We start from the raw sequence: 20409 nt of genomic DNA on the forward strand, positions 1-20409 counted from the left end.
AGCCCTCGTGAATGGGATTAGTGCCTTTATAATAATGACCCCCAAGAGCTTGCTGACCCTTGTGCCGTAAGAGGCCACAGCGGAAGCTGTCTAGGAGGAGAGTCAGCCAGCGCCTTGGTCTTGAGCTTCCCAAATCCAGAACTGTGAAAAACAAACGTCCACGTATTTAAGCCCACGCAGCTGTAGTATTGGACCAAGGCACCAGGGTACGAGAACACATGGATAGAGAGGAAGCAGAGAAGGAAGGGGAAGTAGACCCAGGTGAGGACAGGAGTGGGGGTGGAGGACAGTCAAGAAGGGGTTAAGACGTAGGCTGGCATGGACTCGCCCACTGTGGGGTTGGAATGGGGGAGAGATATGGGTCAAGGGTGAGTGGGGGGCCCGTGTGCTGAGATGGGGGATGTCAGAGGAGGTGCTATAGCCATGCTGAGTGTGAGGTGAGGGGCACGTGGGGAGAGGTTTGTCCACTGGACGCCCGCAGGGGTCTAGCTGGAGGTGACGGCACTGCCACACTCCTGAGCACAGGTTCCATCCTACTCCTTGTCCTTCAGGGTGAAGGTTCCCGTTTTTCTTCTACCATGCCAACAGCTCTCTGGACACGGGTCCTGCCTTAGTTTTGGATTTTTTTTTTTTTTTAGTTGTTGTTGTTTGTTTTTCCTCTCCAAAACTAACGAAGTGAAATACCGTCCAAGAAATCCTCTTGATGGACTTGGACCGTCTCCGAGCCAGGGGTTCTGTGTGTCTTCAGAGACACGCCTGCCACAGCGCTTGACCTGTGGTCGGTGCACAGTACGTGTGCTGATTGAGTAACAGCAGTGCAGGGGCTCCTGTGTGGATTATTGACTCCCTCCCTCTCAAGGGGAGGACAAGGAACCCAAGAGCGTCTCCTCCTTTGAGAGCCACACGATGCTGGCACTCGTAGGGCATGACATGTAATAAAACACAGCCCCCTTCTGGGGCAAGCGCTTCTCCTCTGAGCCTCAGTCTCCTCATCTGCAGATGAAGGCGATCCCGACTGCCAATGCACTATTTTTTTTTTTTTTTGGAGAGGCTTTTCACTATAGGGGGCGTACACTCGACAGACAGAGAGACATAGAGACAGAAAGCGAGAAATCACCCCCCAGAGGGGATGGCCACACCGCAATCCCTTCTCCTCCATTCTCCTCTCGGGATCTTGGGCACGCACGCACACGCGCCCGGCATGAGTTTTAAGCCACCGGGTCCGGGACGTGAACCGCGATCGACTACATGGGAGTCCAGCGACATAGCCATTACGCTAACTGCTGGTTCCCCCGATGCACTATTGACTCAGACACGAGCGCCTCATCACGCCCACCTGGCTCCTCAGGGCCTCAGTAATCAGTAACAACCCTAACAAAGGCAATGATCTTAATGACGCACTGCTGCTATTTGTCGGGATGACGAAGGCTATTTAATATTTTCTTCCATCACTCCCCTGCTTTAAACCCTCTAAAGACCCTACTACGTTCGCCATAAAGACAGAGTACAGCCCACAAGGCCATCAGTGCCTCCTCCTGCTCACACCTCCGGCCATCTCAACGAAACCTCTTCTCTCTCCTCTCCCTCCTGGCTCCCCTCACAAAGGGGCTGGGTGACCTGCCATCTGCCAGACATTAGCATGACTTTCTCCTGTCCCTTGAGCTACAAGACTTTTGGCATTGCTCACTTGTTCTTCCATTAATTTTTCACTTTTTACTCATTCAAAGGACATTTATTTGGTGCCAGGCATTGTAAACCTGGAAGGAGCTGAAACTGCAACCCCAAATGGGACGTCCGTGAGAGCTCGCGATCCATCACTACGCACCTGCCAGCAGCCTCGATTCAAAAGAAATGTGAGGGGAGTGGGGTGGAGGGTATGGATCCCAAAGGCCAGGCTGTTCCCCATTTGTGTTTAACTACAGTAGTAGAAACGCGGCTACTTCCAGAAATGCCTACCTGCAGCACGTGTGCACACACACATACACACACGCACACTCACGTACACACATACACACATACAGAGCAAAAGATTTGAACTGAATTATAAATTGAGGGGGAAGGAGTACAGAAATGGGGGTATCCTCAGCTGAACCCAAAACAAGATTTAGAGTCTGTTTTTGTGAGATTTCCTGGTAGGTGGGTGGATCTCCTGCCCCAGGGTGTTATCTGCCGGGAGGAGCAACGGGGAGAAGAGGTATTTTTACTTGGCTCCCCAGGGAGAAAAGAACATAAGCAGACAGACAGCAGCATTCTCGGCCCAACATAGGGCTAAAGGATTCTTGAGGAAGAAGCTTCACGCAGGAGGTGCGGGGTCTTCTTTCATGAGTGACCCTGGCTCTCTGCATGGCGTTGGGGACCAGGTAGCGCCTTTGGTGAAGGAGAAGGGGGATGTTGCTTCGGTCGCTCAGACCTGCAGGTTTCTGGAGGGCCTTGTAATCTGGGGGTTCCGGAAGTCAGGGGAGCCATCCTATGAGTAGGAATAGTGCACAGAAGGCGAGGGGTCTTTGCTAAGTTCATGGAAATGCGTATCATGAGCAAGCTATGCCTGGCTGGCAGAGATTTCTGCACTAAAATAAGCTCATACTCCATGTCCACTTCTCCGTGAGCTGTCTGAAGTCCCCTCGCAGGCAGCAAAATAAAGAAGGGAACTCCACCTACTTCTGGAATCAAAGCCCGCTGGGTCCCCAAAGCCTATGGACACGGCAGGTTAGGCAAAGTAAGTGAACGACCAAGAGCATCCTTGAGCAGCTATGGGTGTGGACGGCGGGTCCTGGCTTGCTAATCGAAACCAGTGCTACCACCATCCCAGAACACAGGCTTGTGGATCCCAGCAGCCTCCGCCAGGGCTGCTGTCCCACCCACTACGCCCTTCTCAACCCAGAGACACCCAGCCAAGCCTAAGGGATACTCGCTGGCTGTAGCACCCAGCAACACCCACGCCCCAGGGCAGGGCCCAACCTGCAGCCCAGCCCGGCCTCACCTGGGCTCCTTCCCCAGCCCAGTGTCAGTACTCTCAGCAGCACCGATTTTTCTGGGCTCCACAGTTTCCTGAGAAGGGATAATAAATGTGTTCGGAAGCGTGGGGTGATTTATTAAAGTGCATTGTATTGCAATGGTTTTACAAGAAGATTAATTTTTAATAAAGAAACCTATTACCTCACTCTTTGAGAACCTTCACACACCTAAGAAAAATGATTCTCTTTGCCTCTGCGGAAACTGCTGTGGCCTCCTTCCCGGAACAGGGCCCGCTTTGTTCTCCCCTGCTCTCTCGAGGGAGGAAGGCGTGCTTTCGGAGTAGGACCCACGCAGAATTTGGGCCGCTTCTTGGTCCATTAGTGACTAAGTGCCCGCTCTTTGGGTCTGTTCTCAGCCACCTTCACTTAGGTTCTGGTCGACAGAGCCGCCGCTGTTCTGACCGTGAGACGTGGTCCAGAGGGGTGAGAGGCAGATCCTTCCAGAGCACCCCCCCCACTCCCCGGCAGGCGCCGCCCGCCCAGGGCGCCCGGGAGAGTGGGTCCAGAGGGGGGAGGGGCAGATCCTTCCAGAGCCCCCCCCCCTCCCCGGCAGGCGCTGCCTGCCAGGGCCGCCAAGCAGGGGATAGAGGGGCAAAAGGTGATCGAGAGAGCAGAGAGTAAAGCCAGAATAAGGGTGACGGAGGACTACGTGGCAGGGCACATGGTACACGAGAGGTGGCTTCTGGCGTCTCGTGCATTCCCCCACAGATGCCCTCACTGACCCTCGACAAGCTGTGCGGCCTCTGAGCCAGATGGGCAAGCCAGGATGGGGGTACAACAGTGATCGCTGTGCAGATGAAGGGCTGTCCCAGGGAGCGCCAGCCCACTCTCCCCTCCGTGTGATGAATAGCATGCGGGGCAATTTGCCGGAGAGACTTCAGCCCGGCTGTGAAGGCAGGCACGTCAATGCTGACAGATCAGGGCGCCTGAGGAGGGTCTCAGGAGACGCCTGTTCTGGAGGGCTTTAGGCAAGAGTAATGGCAGGTTAGTTAGCTTGGAGACAGAAGGTTAGTCTCCGAAATGAATAATAATACTTATTATTGCTGTTATTACCCTAATACTTAATGGAAGTTACTCTACGCAACAAAAATTAGTTGAGAGCCTACTATGTGCCAGTGCTAGGATTCCATCTATCACGATTCAGGGTCCCCAGACAGCAATGAAGACCATTCATTCTTCATAAAGGGCTTTTACTGAGTTCCAAGTCAGAATAAATCACGAAAACTCCCAGTGAGACCAGATCCAAATAATAAAATACCAGTAATAGTTAATAAATACGAAGCACTTAGTCTGTGCCAGACACTATGCTAAGCACCTGATATGTTAGCTCACTTAATGTTCAAAACAGAGAGACTACTTACAAATCACATCTGATCAAAGACCCCTATTTTATAAAGAACACTTAAAATTCACTATAATACTTGCCACTTCTGAGGTTTTACTGCAAATGAAATCCTGTAACATGTGGTCTTTAACTTGGCATACTGTGTTGGGGACAGCAGGTGGCTTGGTGGTTAAGGCACTGGACTCCTACCTGGCCAACTGTGGCTCAAGTCCTGGATCTGGTGGCTTGCTTTCTCACTTTCTCTTTCTCGCTCTGTGTCTCTCTCTGTGTCTGTCTCTCTAGCGAGTGCATATGCCCTGTAGCATATTTTTTAAAAAAATAATAATAAATAAATTTTAAAAAGCATAATGTCTTGATGGCTCATCCATGTTGCAGCATGTGTCAGTACATTTTTTTATGGCTGAATAATATTCCATGGGATGGACAGACCACATCAAAACAAAAGGTAAATTAGTGGTTGTCAGGGGCTGGGGGAGGAGGGAATAGGGGTTACTCTTTCATGGGCGCAGAGCTTCTGTTTAGGTGATGAGCCAGAAACTCACCCGAGATGACAGCAGCGATGACTACACAGCACTGAAATGTGCTCGACACAACCAATGCATATGTTTGAAAATATGTTTGGGTTGTCTGAAAAGTCATGCATTTTTGCTTTGAAAAATACGACATGACTTTTCAAACAACCTAATTTTAAGTTAAAATTTTAGATTTTATGTTATGGGAATGATATCCCTATACAACATCTTAATACAAAAAGTCAACAACCAAAGAGCAAAAGGTTTGAACAGAAATTTCAACAAAGATAAATGCTTGGCAAATAAGCAAATGAAAGATAGTCAACACCGTTAGTCCTCAGGGAAATGCACATGAAAACCACAATGAAACGCCAACCACAAACAGAATGCCTAAGATGAAGGTGACTGTTCATACCAAATACTGGCACGTGAGGGACTGGGACGCCTGCACACTGTGGCCATGTACAATGGTCCCATCACTCTGGAGAACAGTCTGGTAGTTTTGGGAAAAAGTTAAACATCCATCTATGAATGATTCAGTCATCCCGCTCCTATCCACGTACTGTGAGAAAAAAAATCGTATGTCCACTCAATGGTTCCTCTCAGCTTTCTGTGTAACAACCCAAAGCTGGAAACTAATCAAGGGCCCATAACCAGTGAGTGGCCACACAAAACATGGCACAGCCATGGAATTCTGCTCAGCAGGCAGCAGGAACTACGTCAGAGGCAACACACCGACAAAGCTGAAAGCTAACAGACAGGCAAGAGAGGCCAGATGGAGACTACGCACTTCCGTTCCCTTTATTCGAAATGTCCAGGAAAAACAAATTCACAGAGACAGAAATCAGATCAGTACTCCCCTGGTGCTTCAGGAGCTGCCTGGAGCTGGCAGTTGGGGAGCAGAACTGACTTCAGATAAGATGCTTGGGGAGTGATGGAGAAATTCTAAAGCTGAATTGTAGTGAAGATTGCACGACTACCAACATTTATAAAAATCATCACATCCCATGAAGAATAGGCAAATATCACCGTATGTCCACTGTATTTCAATATGGCCTTCAAGGTTGTATGTACTGTATGATTCCATTTCCATAAAATTCTAGAAAATGGAAGCCAGTGGAGAGTCAGCAAGCAGATCAGCAGTTGGCTGGGGAAGAGGAGCGCAGGCATTGGCAAGAGTTGAGAGACTGCAGAGGCACAAAGAAAGCATCGGGGTGATGGGTATGCTCTTTATCTTGCTTGTGGCGATAGTTTTAGAGGTAGTACAAATTTCAATAGTTATCAGATTTTACTCCTTAAACACATGAAGTTTCTAGATGTCAATTAAACCATACTATATTTTTATTTTTCTGAACAAGAGACAAGACTCACAGTTGAGGGCAACCTCCTTGTGACTCTTGCCTTTTGCACACACACGTATGACTCAGAGGAGAGATACTACGGGTGAGGCTCAGCATTAAAGCAGCTGTGAGAGCCAGTAGGTGGCATGGTGGTTAAGGACTGGACTCCCATATGACTGACTATGGTTTGAGTCCCAGACCTGTTGGCTTGCTTTCTCACTTTCCCTTTCTCTCTGCCTCTCTCTGGTGAGCACACTTACCCTATAGTAAACTTTCAAAATAATAATAATATAAATACTTTTATCAGAAAAGAAGAAAAGCAGCTGTGAGGCCTCAAATGGAAATCTGGGCTTATTTTACATAGACCCAATTCTTAAGATCTGACGGTGCAGAGGGGAAAGTGGTGCATCTGATTAGGAGTTCCCAGGCTGGATGAGCCCAGCAGGAGGGTTCCGCAGATTAGGGAGGTTATGGTTGTGTCAGAGACACCACCAACACCATGGGAGGAATAGGGGCATGCATACTAAGCCCACACCCCTCCACCCAGGTGTCACCTTCCTCGGGCTGTTATAACACAGCAGCACACACGGAGCAGCTCAGACAAGAGACATTCTTTTCTTAAATTCTGGAAGCTGGCAGTTTCAGATCTACATAGATTGGTTTCTTTTGAGGCTGTTCTCCTTGGCTACAGATGCTGCCTGTCTTCCCATGGTCTTCCTGTGTGTGTCTGTGTCTTCATCTCCTCTTGTATCGACTCCAGTCATATTGAATTATGGCCTGGCTCACTTTAATACAATTACCTCTTTAAAGACCCTGTCTCCAAATACGGTCACATTCCCACGAACTGGGAACCAGGAATTCCACATAGGAAGTTGGCGGGGGAGCAATTCAGTTCTCATACCCATGGAGGGTACAGAATAGGAGCAGTAAGTGTGGGAGGTTTCGGAGACACCAACAAGAAGCACGGAGGACACTAAAAGAAATGGACTGGATAACCCAGATACGTCATCCATACATAGGGTTTATGGTGTGAGATTTTTTTTTATTATTATTATTGGTTGTGCTGTCTTGGGTAGATAGGACTTTGGAAGTGTTGGGTGGTCCAGCCCCTTGCTTATCAAAGTCCTGACTAGCAACATCACCTGGGGGCCTGTTAGATGCAGAATTTTGGCCCTGCCCCATTCCACTTTGCCAGAGTTTGCATTAGAACTAATCCCCAGGTGATTCCTGTGCCCCTAATATTTGAGAAGCACTGGTTGTAAATATCTTCCAAGCTCCCTCCCTCTCAGGAGCCAGAACTTCCAGAATCCACCCCTATGCTGACAGGCCCCTTCCCCACTCTGCTCATCCCTATTTATACACTTGTGTGGCTACCTGTGCAATCAGGTTATAATGAGGCTATAACACGGTCTATTAGCAAACTGGTTTGCACCCAATTGATTTCCTGGTTGTGCAAATGTGCTCAGTAATGACCCATTTTAATAGTGGGTGAAATTAGCCCAGAAACCAAGCTCCACCTCTGGCAGTCAGGCAGCTTTCTGACATGACCTGGGAGAAGCCTGCTCACAAGGAAGTCCTGGCCTTGTGGCCTCTCTGGGGTGCTGCAAAATGGTGAAGAAATTGCTGAGAGGTGGTCAGGTGGGTGACGCTACAAGCCATGAGCTAGAAAGGGTGCAGCTCACATGCACAGGTGTACAGGCCCACTGAAGGGAAAGGAGTGGGCGGTCATGATGGTCTGATGTTCTCTCTCTCTCTCTCTCTCTCTCTCTCTCTCTCTCTGTTGAGGAGAAAAGGGAGGCTCAGAGAAGTTAAGTAATAAAGTCCTCATTGTCCTGCAAAGGAACAGAGGAGCCAAGGTTTGAATCTGGATGTCTACTGCCTAATCCTGGTTACCTACCTAATCCCTACCCACCTCCCACCCCCTAGGCCAGGTTTACTGTTTCTAATACCTGCTGGTGGAGGTGTCGGGACAACTGCAGCTTCTACCAGGCCTTGGAAAAACATTTGTCTATCAGTCTGTTCCATCTCTTCTTGGGGGTCTTGACCCTCTGGCAGAAAAGACTGACTGCTTGAGAAAGTGGCTCTGAGAGGCTTAGAAGGAGCATTTGGGAGGATCAGCGGGCTGAGAAGTAAGAAAGGCCCCCGACGTGTGGGCTCTCAGAGGTCTGAGCTGGGCTGAGAGCATCAGTGATCCTGCAGCTGCCTCTGTGCTAATTAGGGAAGCTTATCCTGGGGCATTACCAGTTTTGTTTAGCTTTCTGCTCCCAGCTCTCCTACTGACTTCAGTCCCGGCAAGGACCCGATTCCTTAATGAACTTCTGAGAGCTGGTTTCACTCTCAGGGCCTGATATTAACCCTTGGAAAGCACGGCAAACTTGTTCACCTCGGCTATGGTTTGAATGATGGTGTCTCCTCCAAAATTTGTTGAAACTGAGTCTCCACCGTGGTGGTATTAAAAGGTGAGGCCTTTGGGAATGTGATGAAGTCACTCTGCCCTCAAGGATGGATCAGTGCCTTACAATAAGACTAGAGCTACTTTGAAATATGTAGTACATTATTATTAACTATAATCACTCATATCAAACACTACTCTGCTCCCCATAAATATGTACAATTATGTGTCCATTAAACATAATATATTTTTTTAAAGAACAATGCTGAAACAACCAAAGGGCTTGAGGGAACAAAGAAGAGCTTAGGCCCTTCTTTACTTTGTTTTCTGCCCTGTGTGAGGACCCAGGGTTCATCCCTTTTGCCCTCTTCTTCCCTTCTGCCATTGAGGAGACAGCAAGAAGGCCCTTACCAGACACCACAAGCCAGTACCTTGATCATGGACTTCCCAACCTCCAGAGCTGTGAGTTTCTGTTCTTTATCAATGACCCCAGTACTTCATGACAGCAGCACAAATGAACTAAGATGAGCTCCCATGGTTGGCCAATGAAAAGCAAGAGGACATGAAAGGCTGAGAGACAAGAGAAAGAAAGGCCTGCTGGCTAGGACGTGAGAAATCACTGTGCCTTCTTAGCCTCAGTGCCAACTGGGAATCATACCAGCAGTTCCATTACCCCTGGAGGGATATAAATTCCTTAGGCTCACAGACATTAGCCCTAAGACTTGACCCTGTGCTGGATGGATCTCTGCCTTTGCCAGCAGCCCCACCCAGTCCACTCTACCTCTCTCCACTCTGTTCTGTGCTGTAGAAGTCAGTCTTCAGGGACAGTGCTGATGGATCTCCTTCCCTACTGGGTGTGGCCAAAGAGAGACAGCACAGGCTAGTAGCAGGTTGGAGGAGAGAGATGGGAATATTTATCTTCTGACTCCCTCTCTGCTGCAATATGGATGGCTTATGGCTTGACCCTTGCTGAAGGCCAGACTCACATTAGGCTTGACGACCTCTCTGATAGACTTCTGGGTTCTATAAGCTTCTCCTTTGACCCCTGATGCCCAAAGGTGGTTTCAGCTCCCCCATGTAGCTAGCCCCCAGATGCTGTAACTTCTCTTATTTGTTTCCCTTAACCTTTTGATAAATAATCCTTTATTGAACTCTTCTCAATTTTCCCATCAGTATATGTCATCTGTTCCTGACAGAGACCCTATCATAGTCAGAATCTTACATTAAAAAATTATTATTTATTTTAATTGTATTGGGTGTTATTACTATTTACTTTTAATTTGACCAGAGAGAAACAGAGAGAGAGAGAGAGAAAGGGAAAGCGAGACAGCAAGCTGCCAGTTCCAGAACTCAAACTGTGGTCAGTCATGTGGGAGTCCAGTGCCCCAGCCACCCTGCCACCTGCTAGCCTCATGAATTTTTTATCTCCAACCCTCAGAAACAATTCTAAAGAACATGAACATAGAGCTTCATGTTTGAGAAGAGGCAACTGAGGCTCAGAATTCATGTTTACATAAATAGCCCAAGGCCATAAATTAATAGAATTGTGAATTTATGGAGGCTAATTTGTATTTGTGATGTGAGTCAGAGGTAAATAAGTGCTTATTGAGTAGATAAATGAGTAAATGAGTGAACCCACCCTTCCAACCTGTTTAGACGCTATTCCAGGGCTGACTATCAAGCTCTATTCACAATCATGATTCATTGCTTAGTGCTACCTGCAGCCCACCTCAGGTCTTCTCAAAGACCCTCAGCCAGGGCCTGCACCCTCCCCAGCCTTCAACCCAATTCAACACTAGATCAGCTTCTTTTAAGAGCACCATTATTTGAGCAACTCAGTGTTCCCAAAACTGTATTTTTCCACCCCAGAGCCTCCAAGTCACAGAAGCCCTTTGCTCTTCATCTACAAAATTTTCCAATATACTGCAGTTTTCATGGGACTATTAAAAACCTGTCAGAGAAATGCTGGTAATGGCAAAAACATTTCTCAGGGGCCGTCAATTCCCCCACATATCCATCAAAGCTGCCCTGCACAACAAGGAGGGCCTCATTTAGAATGTGTCAATTCTGATTATTAATGTGGGGAAAACACCTGCTAAGTATGTTCGTCTGGGAGGTGAGCTCGGCAAGATGCAAGGGCAGGCAGCAGACATGGCTGCAGAGAAAACCCTGGTGTCCAGGCCCAGCCTGCTGAAAGGCCACCATAATTAATTAGGATTTGGCTATCACAGCATGAAGAGGAAGGGAAGGGAGGATAGAGGAGGACTGAGAGGAGCGATGTAGCATGCAGAGGGTAGGCTCCCCCCATCTGGGTGGAGTGCGATTCTTATGTGGCATCCACAGCACACTGACATGTTCATTTGTCCTCAAATTTATTAACTCATGAAATGCCCTAGGACTCCATGCAAAGCTGTTCTCTCCTTGTGGTTCAAGGTTTATCACTGGACAGGACAGCTCTGTTTCTCTAAAACCCCTCTGGATTAAGACTACTACCAGTAAACCAAGTTTACGTGCTCCCTTGTGTATTGATTACCTCGTGTGTTCATCCACCCAACTGTTTGTTCATCTACTCATTCATGTATGAATGCTTGCATCTCTCTCTTTCTCCCCATCCATTCATCCATCGATCTACCCAGCTATACACCCATTAATTCATGCATTTATTTCTTTTTTTATAGCTCTCATTGTTTATTAGTCACCTCTTCAAGGCAATCATGCATTATTTCTTCATTCAACTTGTATTCACTGAGTAATTTCTAAGTTCCAGACAATATGCTAGTCCCGAAGGATACCAAGATGAATTGGAACCATGCCCTTGACGTCAAGGAGCTCTTGGTCTCGAGAGGAAAACAGACATGCTCTTGGGCAATATGGCCCTGGGAGAATGGAGGCAGCAGGGGGTCATCTGCAATGCCAACACAAGACTTCCACAGGGAATCTCTGAGCTGGGCATGGAAGGGTGAGCAAGAGTTTGAAAAGTGGAGAAGAGCATGACAGAAAGAACAGCATATGTAAAGACAGAGAAGTGTCATGACTGGTGGGAACTATACGACATGAGGCAGAGGAGGAGAGCAGTCTTGAACCCTCAACTGAACCAACATCGTCGTAGTAGAGTATGAGGTCAATTGTAGGCAAGACAGGAGATCAGGGAGGCAGATAACACATCCTGTTCAACCTGACATACCCTTTCTGTGCCCAATAGGGCACCCTACATATAGCAGGGCCTCGAAGTCCTATTTGTAGGATAACTCTACCACTTCATTAACTTGGCTTTATTTCATTATGTGCTCCATGAATGCCCAGTAAATGGTACCTTGTTGAGTGAGAGAATGAACGTTAGCATCTCAAGTGGGCTTCATGTTCATAATTTTGTTTCAATGCCAAGTGCAACCTTACCAGGAAAGCAGGACCATCCTTAAAAACAAATGAGGAAACCGAAGCCAGCCAAGTTAAATGGCTTGCTAAAGGTTCCCAAGCTCACAAATGACAAAGCTGGGATCAGAACCCATGGGCTTTGTCTCCACCTGTTATTCCTCTGCCACCTTCCAAAATCCTTCTTGAGTCCCACAGAAAGAGGACCATAACATAGGACAGAGGATCTCTTGGAGCTGTGTTTTCAAGGAAGGACCAAGCCTGGGCCCATGAGGGTGATGTAGACTCTTATGGGTACAGGTGGTCAGAGTAGTTACAGAATGGAAAATGAAAGCATAAGAGTTAAGGTTTTATTTGGTTGGCAGCTTGGGAGTTTTGGTTGGGATACAGGATGGATAAAATGAAGGGTGAGAAGAAACTGTGGTTTCTCTAAGCAATTCCTGCGATTAGCTGGAGTATGGCAGAAGAGAAACCCACAGGTTCTAACTCCAGTTTAGCATCTGGTTATCCACATGGGGTTCAGACACGCTCCCCTTGACAGAAAGCTCTCCACATCTTCTATGAATTAGCAGTTCCATCTCTGAGTATAACCAAGAAGAGCCTGGAGGGGGGGGGGGACTGGGAGGATGTAGGAGCAAAGAATCACTGTAACCTATCAAGAGCTCCTGAGCCTCTGCCCCTCAGCATACAGGAGCATGGGCATCGACCCTACACTTGCTTGAGCGTCCCACAGTCCTGCTGTCTTTGGAAAGATGATCTGGAGACCAGCACTTGTATTGGCTTCTGTGTCCAGGAGGCAAGACTGGTTCTTTGACAGCAAAAGGAAACACTCCTTTAGCAAAAAGAGAGAGAGAGAGAGAGAGAGCTTTCCAAAGCTTCTCCCTGCTCAAGCTCAACATCTCCAATTTGGGGAATTATTTTAGGCTTCCTTTTGACGGGAAGCTTAAAGGGCAAAGTTTGGGCTGCAAATAAAATCGAACGCACTGAGTTAGGGGAGTTAAACCACACCGGGAACGTTTTAAGGAGCTTATATGCAACTCTGGAGAAGAGCTTATTATACCTCTGCTTCCAAGGAACCTGCAGATCAGATTTAATCTGTAAAGAGGCCCCAGCAAGGTCTCCTCCTCGGGCAAACACAGCCCCCAGCAGACCCAGGCGGAGCGATGGTCCTCTCTCCCCCCAGCCCCAGCAGAATAGCACACACAGCCAACCCCGGGGAGAAAGTGTCCAGCACCAGGCATCCACTCTCCTTTATGCTCCATTTCCTTACCTAATATATAGCTGCTCTGCGTACATAACTCCCATAGCCAGCAAAATTGAATGTTCAGATTTTTAATGATGCTAGGCAATACTTTTGGCACCCAGATCACTCTCTGCCTGTCAGCACAGGGATGAAACAACCACCACCACCAAAACAAAAGAAGCCGAAATCCTCCGTCGCTGGGTAAACCCACCGGATGGCACTTGTCTATCAATTGCAACTGCCATTACAGCCCGCGCTCTGTAAATCTCAACTGTTCAGCCACCGTCACGTCGCTATTTTTTTGCCTAGTTAGCCTTTCAACCTCATTCCCCAAAGTAACCAAACTGTGCTCATTCCCCACCCCCGTGCGCCCCAGTCCCTGTCGGCTCCAAGGCGCATATGTCTTCTGCTCTGAGTCACTGCCCGATGCCAGCTAAGTATATTACTGCCTCGAAAATTAACTCGCACACCGAGAATAATCACAGCAAAGAAATTTGTTTTCCTACAAGGTTGTTTTCCAGCTGTTTTAATGCAGACAATTTTACCCTGAAACCCAAATTGAAAAAAAAAAAAGAGAGAGATAGAAAGAGAGAGAGACTTTAAAATCTGCATAATTTGAAAGTGCTTAATGTAAATTAGATAGATCAGCCTAATTTTATTTCAGTACTTTTTAATTGCATTTATAATTAGTAAAATACATTAATGTGCTACACAGAAGGTCAGGAGTTCTGGTAAAGGGATCTAATTAAAATGCCCACTGCATTTCCGTCACACACATGCCCAGGAACCTAGAAGGCCACTTTCCACTGCACTCCGGACCAGGCCTATTTTTAACTCATTTGTGTTTTCATCAAGACCGGCGCTCCTGTGAGCAGGCAGCCCGGTGTGGAATATCTCGCTCTCCCTCTCACTCTGGAGCCAGACTTCCTCCTGGAGTCTCCCTGAGTCCACAGCAAGCCTAAGAAGCTAGATTCCATTTGTGCTCTGCGGCAGGTACTTGTGAGCCATGACCTCACCTTCCTCCCCAGGTCTGCCTCCCTCTCCCTTCCACCCATGTGTCCTTTGGCCCCAGCAACAGGATGTGGCAGTAGTAGAAAGTCGCCCTTGCTTGGATTTCTAAGCGGCCCTCTCTGCTCTCTGGGCAGCAATGGAGGACAGACATTCTTCTCTGTAATAATAAGGCAGTCACAAGAGTAATAGAGACCTTTGTTTCTCTTCCTCAATGTGTCCCCAAAGTCACCCTGAAAGTAAGTCATAAGCCACGTCTAGGGCCCTGAGTCACTGAGGCCATCTCATCGCAGTTGCCTGGATCCATGTCCTGGGCCCTCCCACCCTGGCCAACTCACACTCATTGGCTCTCTGGAGCCCTTCCTACCATGCAGCAAAGGAGCCCATGTCTACCCACACCCCAGCCAGGGTTCCAGGGCACACTGGGGGCATGTTGTCTATCACAACACAAAGGGATAACCTTTCTGGGTCTCTCCACCCCGTGTCGATCAGGTCCCAGCCACAGCGTGTCCCACCCCAGCTGGTGCTTTACTTCCTTTGGCTTGGTTATCTTCGCTTTACAGTGTGCATGGCGAATGAGGGTGGGCCACAGGATCGAGTCTCCCCTGGCGCTCTTGGCTAGTCCAAAATACAGCAGCAACCATTGGCCTCAGTACGCCGAGCATCACATGTGGTCATGGGGTTAGTCAGCACCCTCCCACACCCCCAGCCTTAAGGAGTTTCCTATCTTTTCTAAAATGACCTGTCTTATTTGACAGTTTCCATACCTACCTCTCCTTCTATATTCCTCTCCATGCGTAAGTAGGACATATGCCCATATTCTTCCACAGATGCCTGTGCAATAGACAAATATACACTTAATAGGAGAAATCACTCATGCCCATATATCTTTGGAGAAATACATATTCATTCTCTGAGGACAGATGTATATATTTAGTATATGAAACAACGCCCATATATAGCATCACTCTTCACTTATTTTTTAAATTAATTTTTAAAAAATCCAACATACCACACTTATATTCTGGGAGCCAATATGCGTTGGCTGTATAGAAGGGACCAACTTCATGTAAAGGGCTGTGTGACTATATAGTCTGATGTTTTTCAATTATCCTGTCCACAGCCCAATGGCGTCACTATTCTGAACTCCCCCTTTTGCAAATGAATGATCTGAGGCTCAGAGAGGCTGAGGTGGCACAGGAGCACGTGGCAGAGCCGGACCTGAATAAGCCTGTCCGATCCTGTGTACATTCAGGCCACACCCACACTGACCCTGCAGATGACATGTTGCCTACCTGGAAACATCCCAGGAGAAACCTCACCACTCGGCCTCGGGTCACAACTTCCCATTCTGGCGAAACCTATAAAGATGTTCCCTTCTGCTTCCACAAGGTCAAGTGGAATACCGAGCAAGAGTAAACGAAGTGGTCATTTCTGTAAGTCACATTTGGTACATGTGCAGTCACAGACATCAGCCCAAAGGTGACTGATCCAGTCCACCACACCCAGCTTCCAGTTCTTGTGGACCACAGTGTAGGGGAGATGCCCTTGGTCTGGAACGCCTCGCTATCGCATAGCAGCCGGGCTGTTTCAGTCCTTCACGGCTCTGCCTGTGCTGGGCCATCTGCCTGGAGGCCCACAGTCCCTGGATCCTCTGGAACTTAGACTGACTCTACGTTTTATGGGGCACACAGCAGGAGAAACCAGCTCTGCTTGCCCGGCCAGCATATTGTAACGTGTTGTTAGAATAACTTGAGGACAAAAATCTGTCTTCTTTATGATGTTGCCAACGGCAGTAACCATCGCACCAATAGCTATGTGCCAGTCACCTCGCACATCTCATTTCCATAATTCCCACGACTCTATTAGTCATGTTTAGCTCTATGTTTCAGATGAGAAAATGAAAACTCAGAGAGGTTAAGTAACGTATCCAACGTCACACAGCTATGAACGACTGGAGACTAGTATTCAAAACCAGGCCGTCTACTTCATAAAGAACCAGGGCCTAGCCCCCAATGAAAGCATGACTGGTACCTACTTACCAGCCTCCCACTGTGTCCCATCCAATTACCCTCAAGCAGATGGAGTGAGGACATTCTGGTAGAGCTTGTCCTGGTTGTCCTGAAGCCCCATGACTTACCTAGAAGTCAATATTCCATTATGAGCCCATCACGCAGGCCAATGCAATAATTAATGACTATCTTCTGGTGTGACTGCTTATCGTATTTTAGCTTAATTCCAATAAAATCTAAATGGTCTATTAATTTTCCTAATAAATTTAGATATGGCCTCTGACCGCAATCTGGCTTTGATTAGCTAACAAAATATTTGAAGATGGGCCAAGCTGGCTCTTTCAAATATTTCAAGCAAATAACACTTCACTGGATTGAGGATTTTCTGTATCGGCTTATGGCTGGGCTCAGCAGTAAGTCTGGGACAGGGAGAGCTCCATAATTGGTCTCCGGCTGCCCGGAGATGAGCCACTCTGGGGAGCCTCTACAAGAGCGTCTATGCCAAATCCAACCAAGATAAGGAAGCACATCTTCCATTTCCGGAAGCGCAGAGCCAGAGCAGGAGCAGCCACCAAGGGTGTAGATTGACACCTCTGCTACAGTGACCTGGCACAAAGACATCCTGCATGTCTACACCATTGGTCAAAACCCAATATGTGACTCTTACGTCCAGAGGTCAGAGGTAATGAAGAGAGCTAAGAAAAGGAGGATGCTCTTCCATAGGCTTCTTGGATAACTGACTTCTTTCATCTTTCAGGTCTCAGCATAAATGTGACAATGACCTCCTTACACAAAGATGCCCCTCCGCTGTCTTTATCACACACCTTTATTACGTTTTCCTTAGGGCACTTATTAGACTCTATCATCTTTTGCAGTTATGTACACATGTGTGTATTTGCCTACTGACCTTCTCCACAGAACGCAAGCTCTAAGAGAGCAGAGATCTTGCATAGTGCCTGGCACATAGTAGGTGCTCAATGAATATCATCCAATGAGCATGCAAGTGACAAGTAAACAATGTTGAAGTGATGACTAAGAAGAGGGCCACACAGAGGGTGACATGGAAACAAGAGGGAAGAATTGAAGCAACAGACAACAAGAGGTCTGGGGTCGAACAGAGCTTGGTGGGAATCTAAGCACTCTCTCTTACTTTAAACTTTCCATGCCTCAGTTTCTTTCTTTGTAAAGTGGAGTTAATATCAGTACCTCCCATGGTATCAAACAAATGTTGATGAGTAAAACACTTAGTACCATACCTAGAGCATAAGTAGAGCTCACAAAAGGTTATTAATGCTTACTGTGTGACCATCACCATCAAGGAGCAGAGATACCACCTAACACATCTCTGCCTTGCTCCTGGGACCCACCTCTTTCTGGCCCATCTTTGAAACCTGATATACAGTACCACTTCCTTCCTCTTCCTAACTCTGGCCTCGTGATCATTTTAAGGCCATATCATGCATCCCTCCACCCTCCCAGGACCTACAAGGAAATAAAAACTCTTATCATGTGGATTGATTATGGTTCTGATATTGAACTGACCAACCTAACCTTGATCCCGCAATCTTGTCCTTAGCTTGGCAAACACTGCCTCTTTTCCCTGACGCGTTTGCATCTTCCATGCCCTAGATTTCACCCCATCTGAGATGCATCCACTTTCCTCGCTATCCAATTCTTTGCATCTCAGAACCCAGCCCAAGATGCAGGTAAGGCTCTTGATGTTGGGGTTCACAATTTCTGATCCCAGTCTTGAGTAGATTATGACCTTCCATAGTGGTTCAACAAAGGTCAGTTAAGCCTTCATAAAGGAATAGAACTACTCCCTTCCCAACTTGCAGACTGAACTGCACCTGGACTAACCCTAGACCTTCTATGACCTTCTATCATACAACGTGCAACCCTATGCAAATGCAAACAACATACTGTAGTGCCGAAATAGTTAAGAAGAAGATTATTGAGGCAAGTGGGGAGAGTTGTCAGACACATCACTAGTGAGTCAACAAAGAAACTAATTCACTAAAGGGTGCAAGAAAGACTGTGAGGTTCTAGTGGCTTTGGAAAACAATGAAAGGAAGCAAGTATTTTTTTCTGTGGACATCAGAAAAAAGGGAGAATGGAATCTTGTATCGTCCAGGTCAAAGTCAGGTATAACGAGGAAGGTATGGGCATGCAGAAGGGAAACTGATCTACCTGGGAGGCCAGAAATAACCTCTTGAGGAAATGGTATTTGGGCTCAAATTAAGAGACAAAAAAAAAAAAAAAAAGAGGGGCCCGCTCAGTAGAGACACCTGATGGTTTCTGTACAGTGCTCATCTGTTTTCAACCCTCAGATTAGAACATTGGTAATTTAGGAAAGATAGTGGGTTATGGGGCCAGCAGATGGCGTAGTGGTTGCCTTGCTGGGCTCCCATGTGACTGACCCTGGTTCCAGTCTCTGACTCGGTGGCTTGAAAAGCCCGCTGGGCGCATCAAAAAAAAAAAAAAAAAAAAAGAGTGGGAGACTGGCAGGAAAAAGGATTCCAGACCAAGGTAACAAATCGAAGAGCATAAGGTCAAATAGATCCCAGTCCTTGGTCCTTAACAGGAACCAAGAAGCTTAGTGCGTCTAGACATAGCAAGTGAGAAGGGGAGGAGAGGAAATGGGGCTCATGCACAATCATCTCTTCCATTTCTGGGCTAGGTCTTCTGTTAGGTGTTTCAAGTCTGATGTTGCTAACCTACAGAAACACCCAAAGTGGGTGTTAATTTCCATTCTCTAGATGGAAACTGAGATTCAGCTTATTCAGGTAGCTTGGCCAAAGTCCTACCACTAGGGGGAGGTATACCTGGATGATGAGCCAAGGGGTATCATGTTGCATGAGTCTCTTCTTGTCTTGAGAATTAGATAGATGAGAACAGGTTTGTGCCTCATGGGACACATAGATAATGTGTAGACCAGGGCTCCACGTGATTGGGTGGGCTTCCATCTTGCTGAACGGTGTCATAACAGGAGTGTACCCCTAGGCTGCTCATATATAAGAGATGCCACCAGCCTCTGCCTGGATTTAATATTGGTTTAGCAGTGAGGAGTTAATTAAATGTTAATGTTCAGTCACTTGAAATTAAACATTAGGAATCTCAGCTTTATTTGTAAGTTTCTTAAGCCATCATTAAGGTGTTCTGCTTGGCTCCCCTCCTGCTGGGCCGCCCGACTGCTCCTGCGGGATCTCTCATCCACAGGCAAACTCATTTTGCTCACCACATGCCTTGATGCACAACATCTGACCTGCCCGACAGCTACACTCCTTCCCTGAGCAAGTCAGAAAGGAGTGCACGAGCACATGCATGCCCATGTGTGTGCACACACAGACTCAAGTTTCACAAGGTGAGTCTGCCCACAGTAGCATGGATATTTTGATGTTTGTGATAGTTCATCAATGACACGGCGCTTTCAGGTACATAATTGGATTCGAGCTCGTGGTAAGATATGACAATGATGATAATGATGATGGAAGAGGAGGAGGGATGAATAAAGGAGGAAGGAAGCAGGTCAGGGTGAGGATGGAAGGGAAGGTGGAGGAGGAGAATGAAACAGGAAGAGGAAGCAGGACCATTTCTTAAGCATTTTTGGACATTTCCATGCATGCTCAGAATAACCCTAGGAACTAGCCATGGTCAGCATGATCATTTTATAGATAAAGAAACTGAAGTCCAGAGTGATTAAATCATGTACCCAACACCACAAGTGCTGGGGTTAGATGCAAGGTTAAGGCTCCAAATATCCATTCTTTAATCACAAGGGACTTCAGAAAAGCTCATAAAAATAGAATTAAAGCGTGAGTTTATTTTGGTACAAAAAGAGTTTTGAATTCCATGCATTTTTTAAAAAAATAATACATATTTTCCACAAACTTTCGAGAATTCCTTCTGTGAGGAAGAGGTGAAGTTTAGAGGAGAGGTTTGCCAGGCCCCCTCAGACTCATGGTCTCACCTCCCAGCTTTCCCACAGAAGAAGAAATGAAGCTCAGAGGGTTAAACAGCTCACCCAAGATCACACAGATTGATACTGTGAGGATTAGGGCCAGAACCCTGGATTTCTGTCTCCCCAGAAATCTGTTACATGCATGCGTGTGCACACATGCACGGACCCACACATACACACTGCACACAGATACACATACTGACCCAGCCT

At 47.2% G+C, this 20409-nt stretch overlaps 1 long non-coding RNA gene across 1 annotated transcript in view; it reads right to left on the bottom strand.

Annotated features, from left to right (window-relative positions):
- Positions 1-14999: 14999 nt before the first annotated feature.
- Positions 15000-20409, bottom strand: part of LOC114008307 (uncharacterized) — a 314255-nt gene continuing 308845 nt past the window's right edge. Inside the window, exon 4 of the long non-coding RNA XR_003549863.1 lies at positions 15000-15060. This is a non-coding gene — a long non-coding RNA (uncharacterized LOC114008307). The remainder of the gene's footprint in view (positions 15061-20409) is intronic.

This window comes from Tupaia chinensis, unplaced genomic scaffold, assembly GCF_000334495.1.
Source record: "Tupaia chinensis unplaced genomic scaffold, TupChi_1.0 Scaffold000042_1, whole genome shotgun sequence".
Classification (NCBI taxonomy): domain Eukaryota; kingdom Metazoa; phylum Chordata; class Mammalia; order Scandentia; family Tupaiidae; genus Tupaia; species Tupaia belangeri.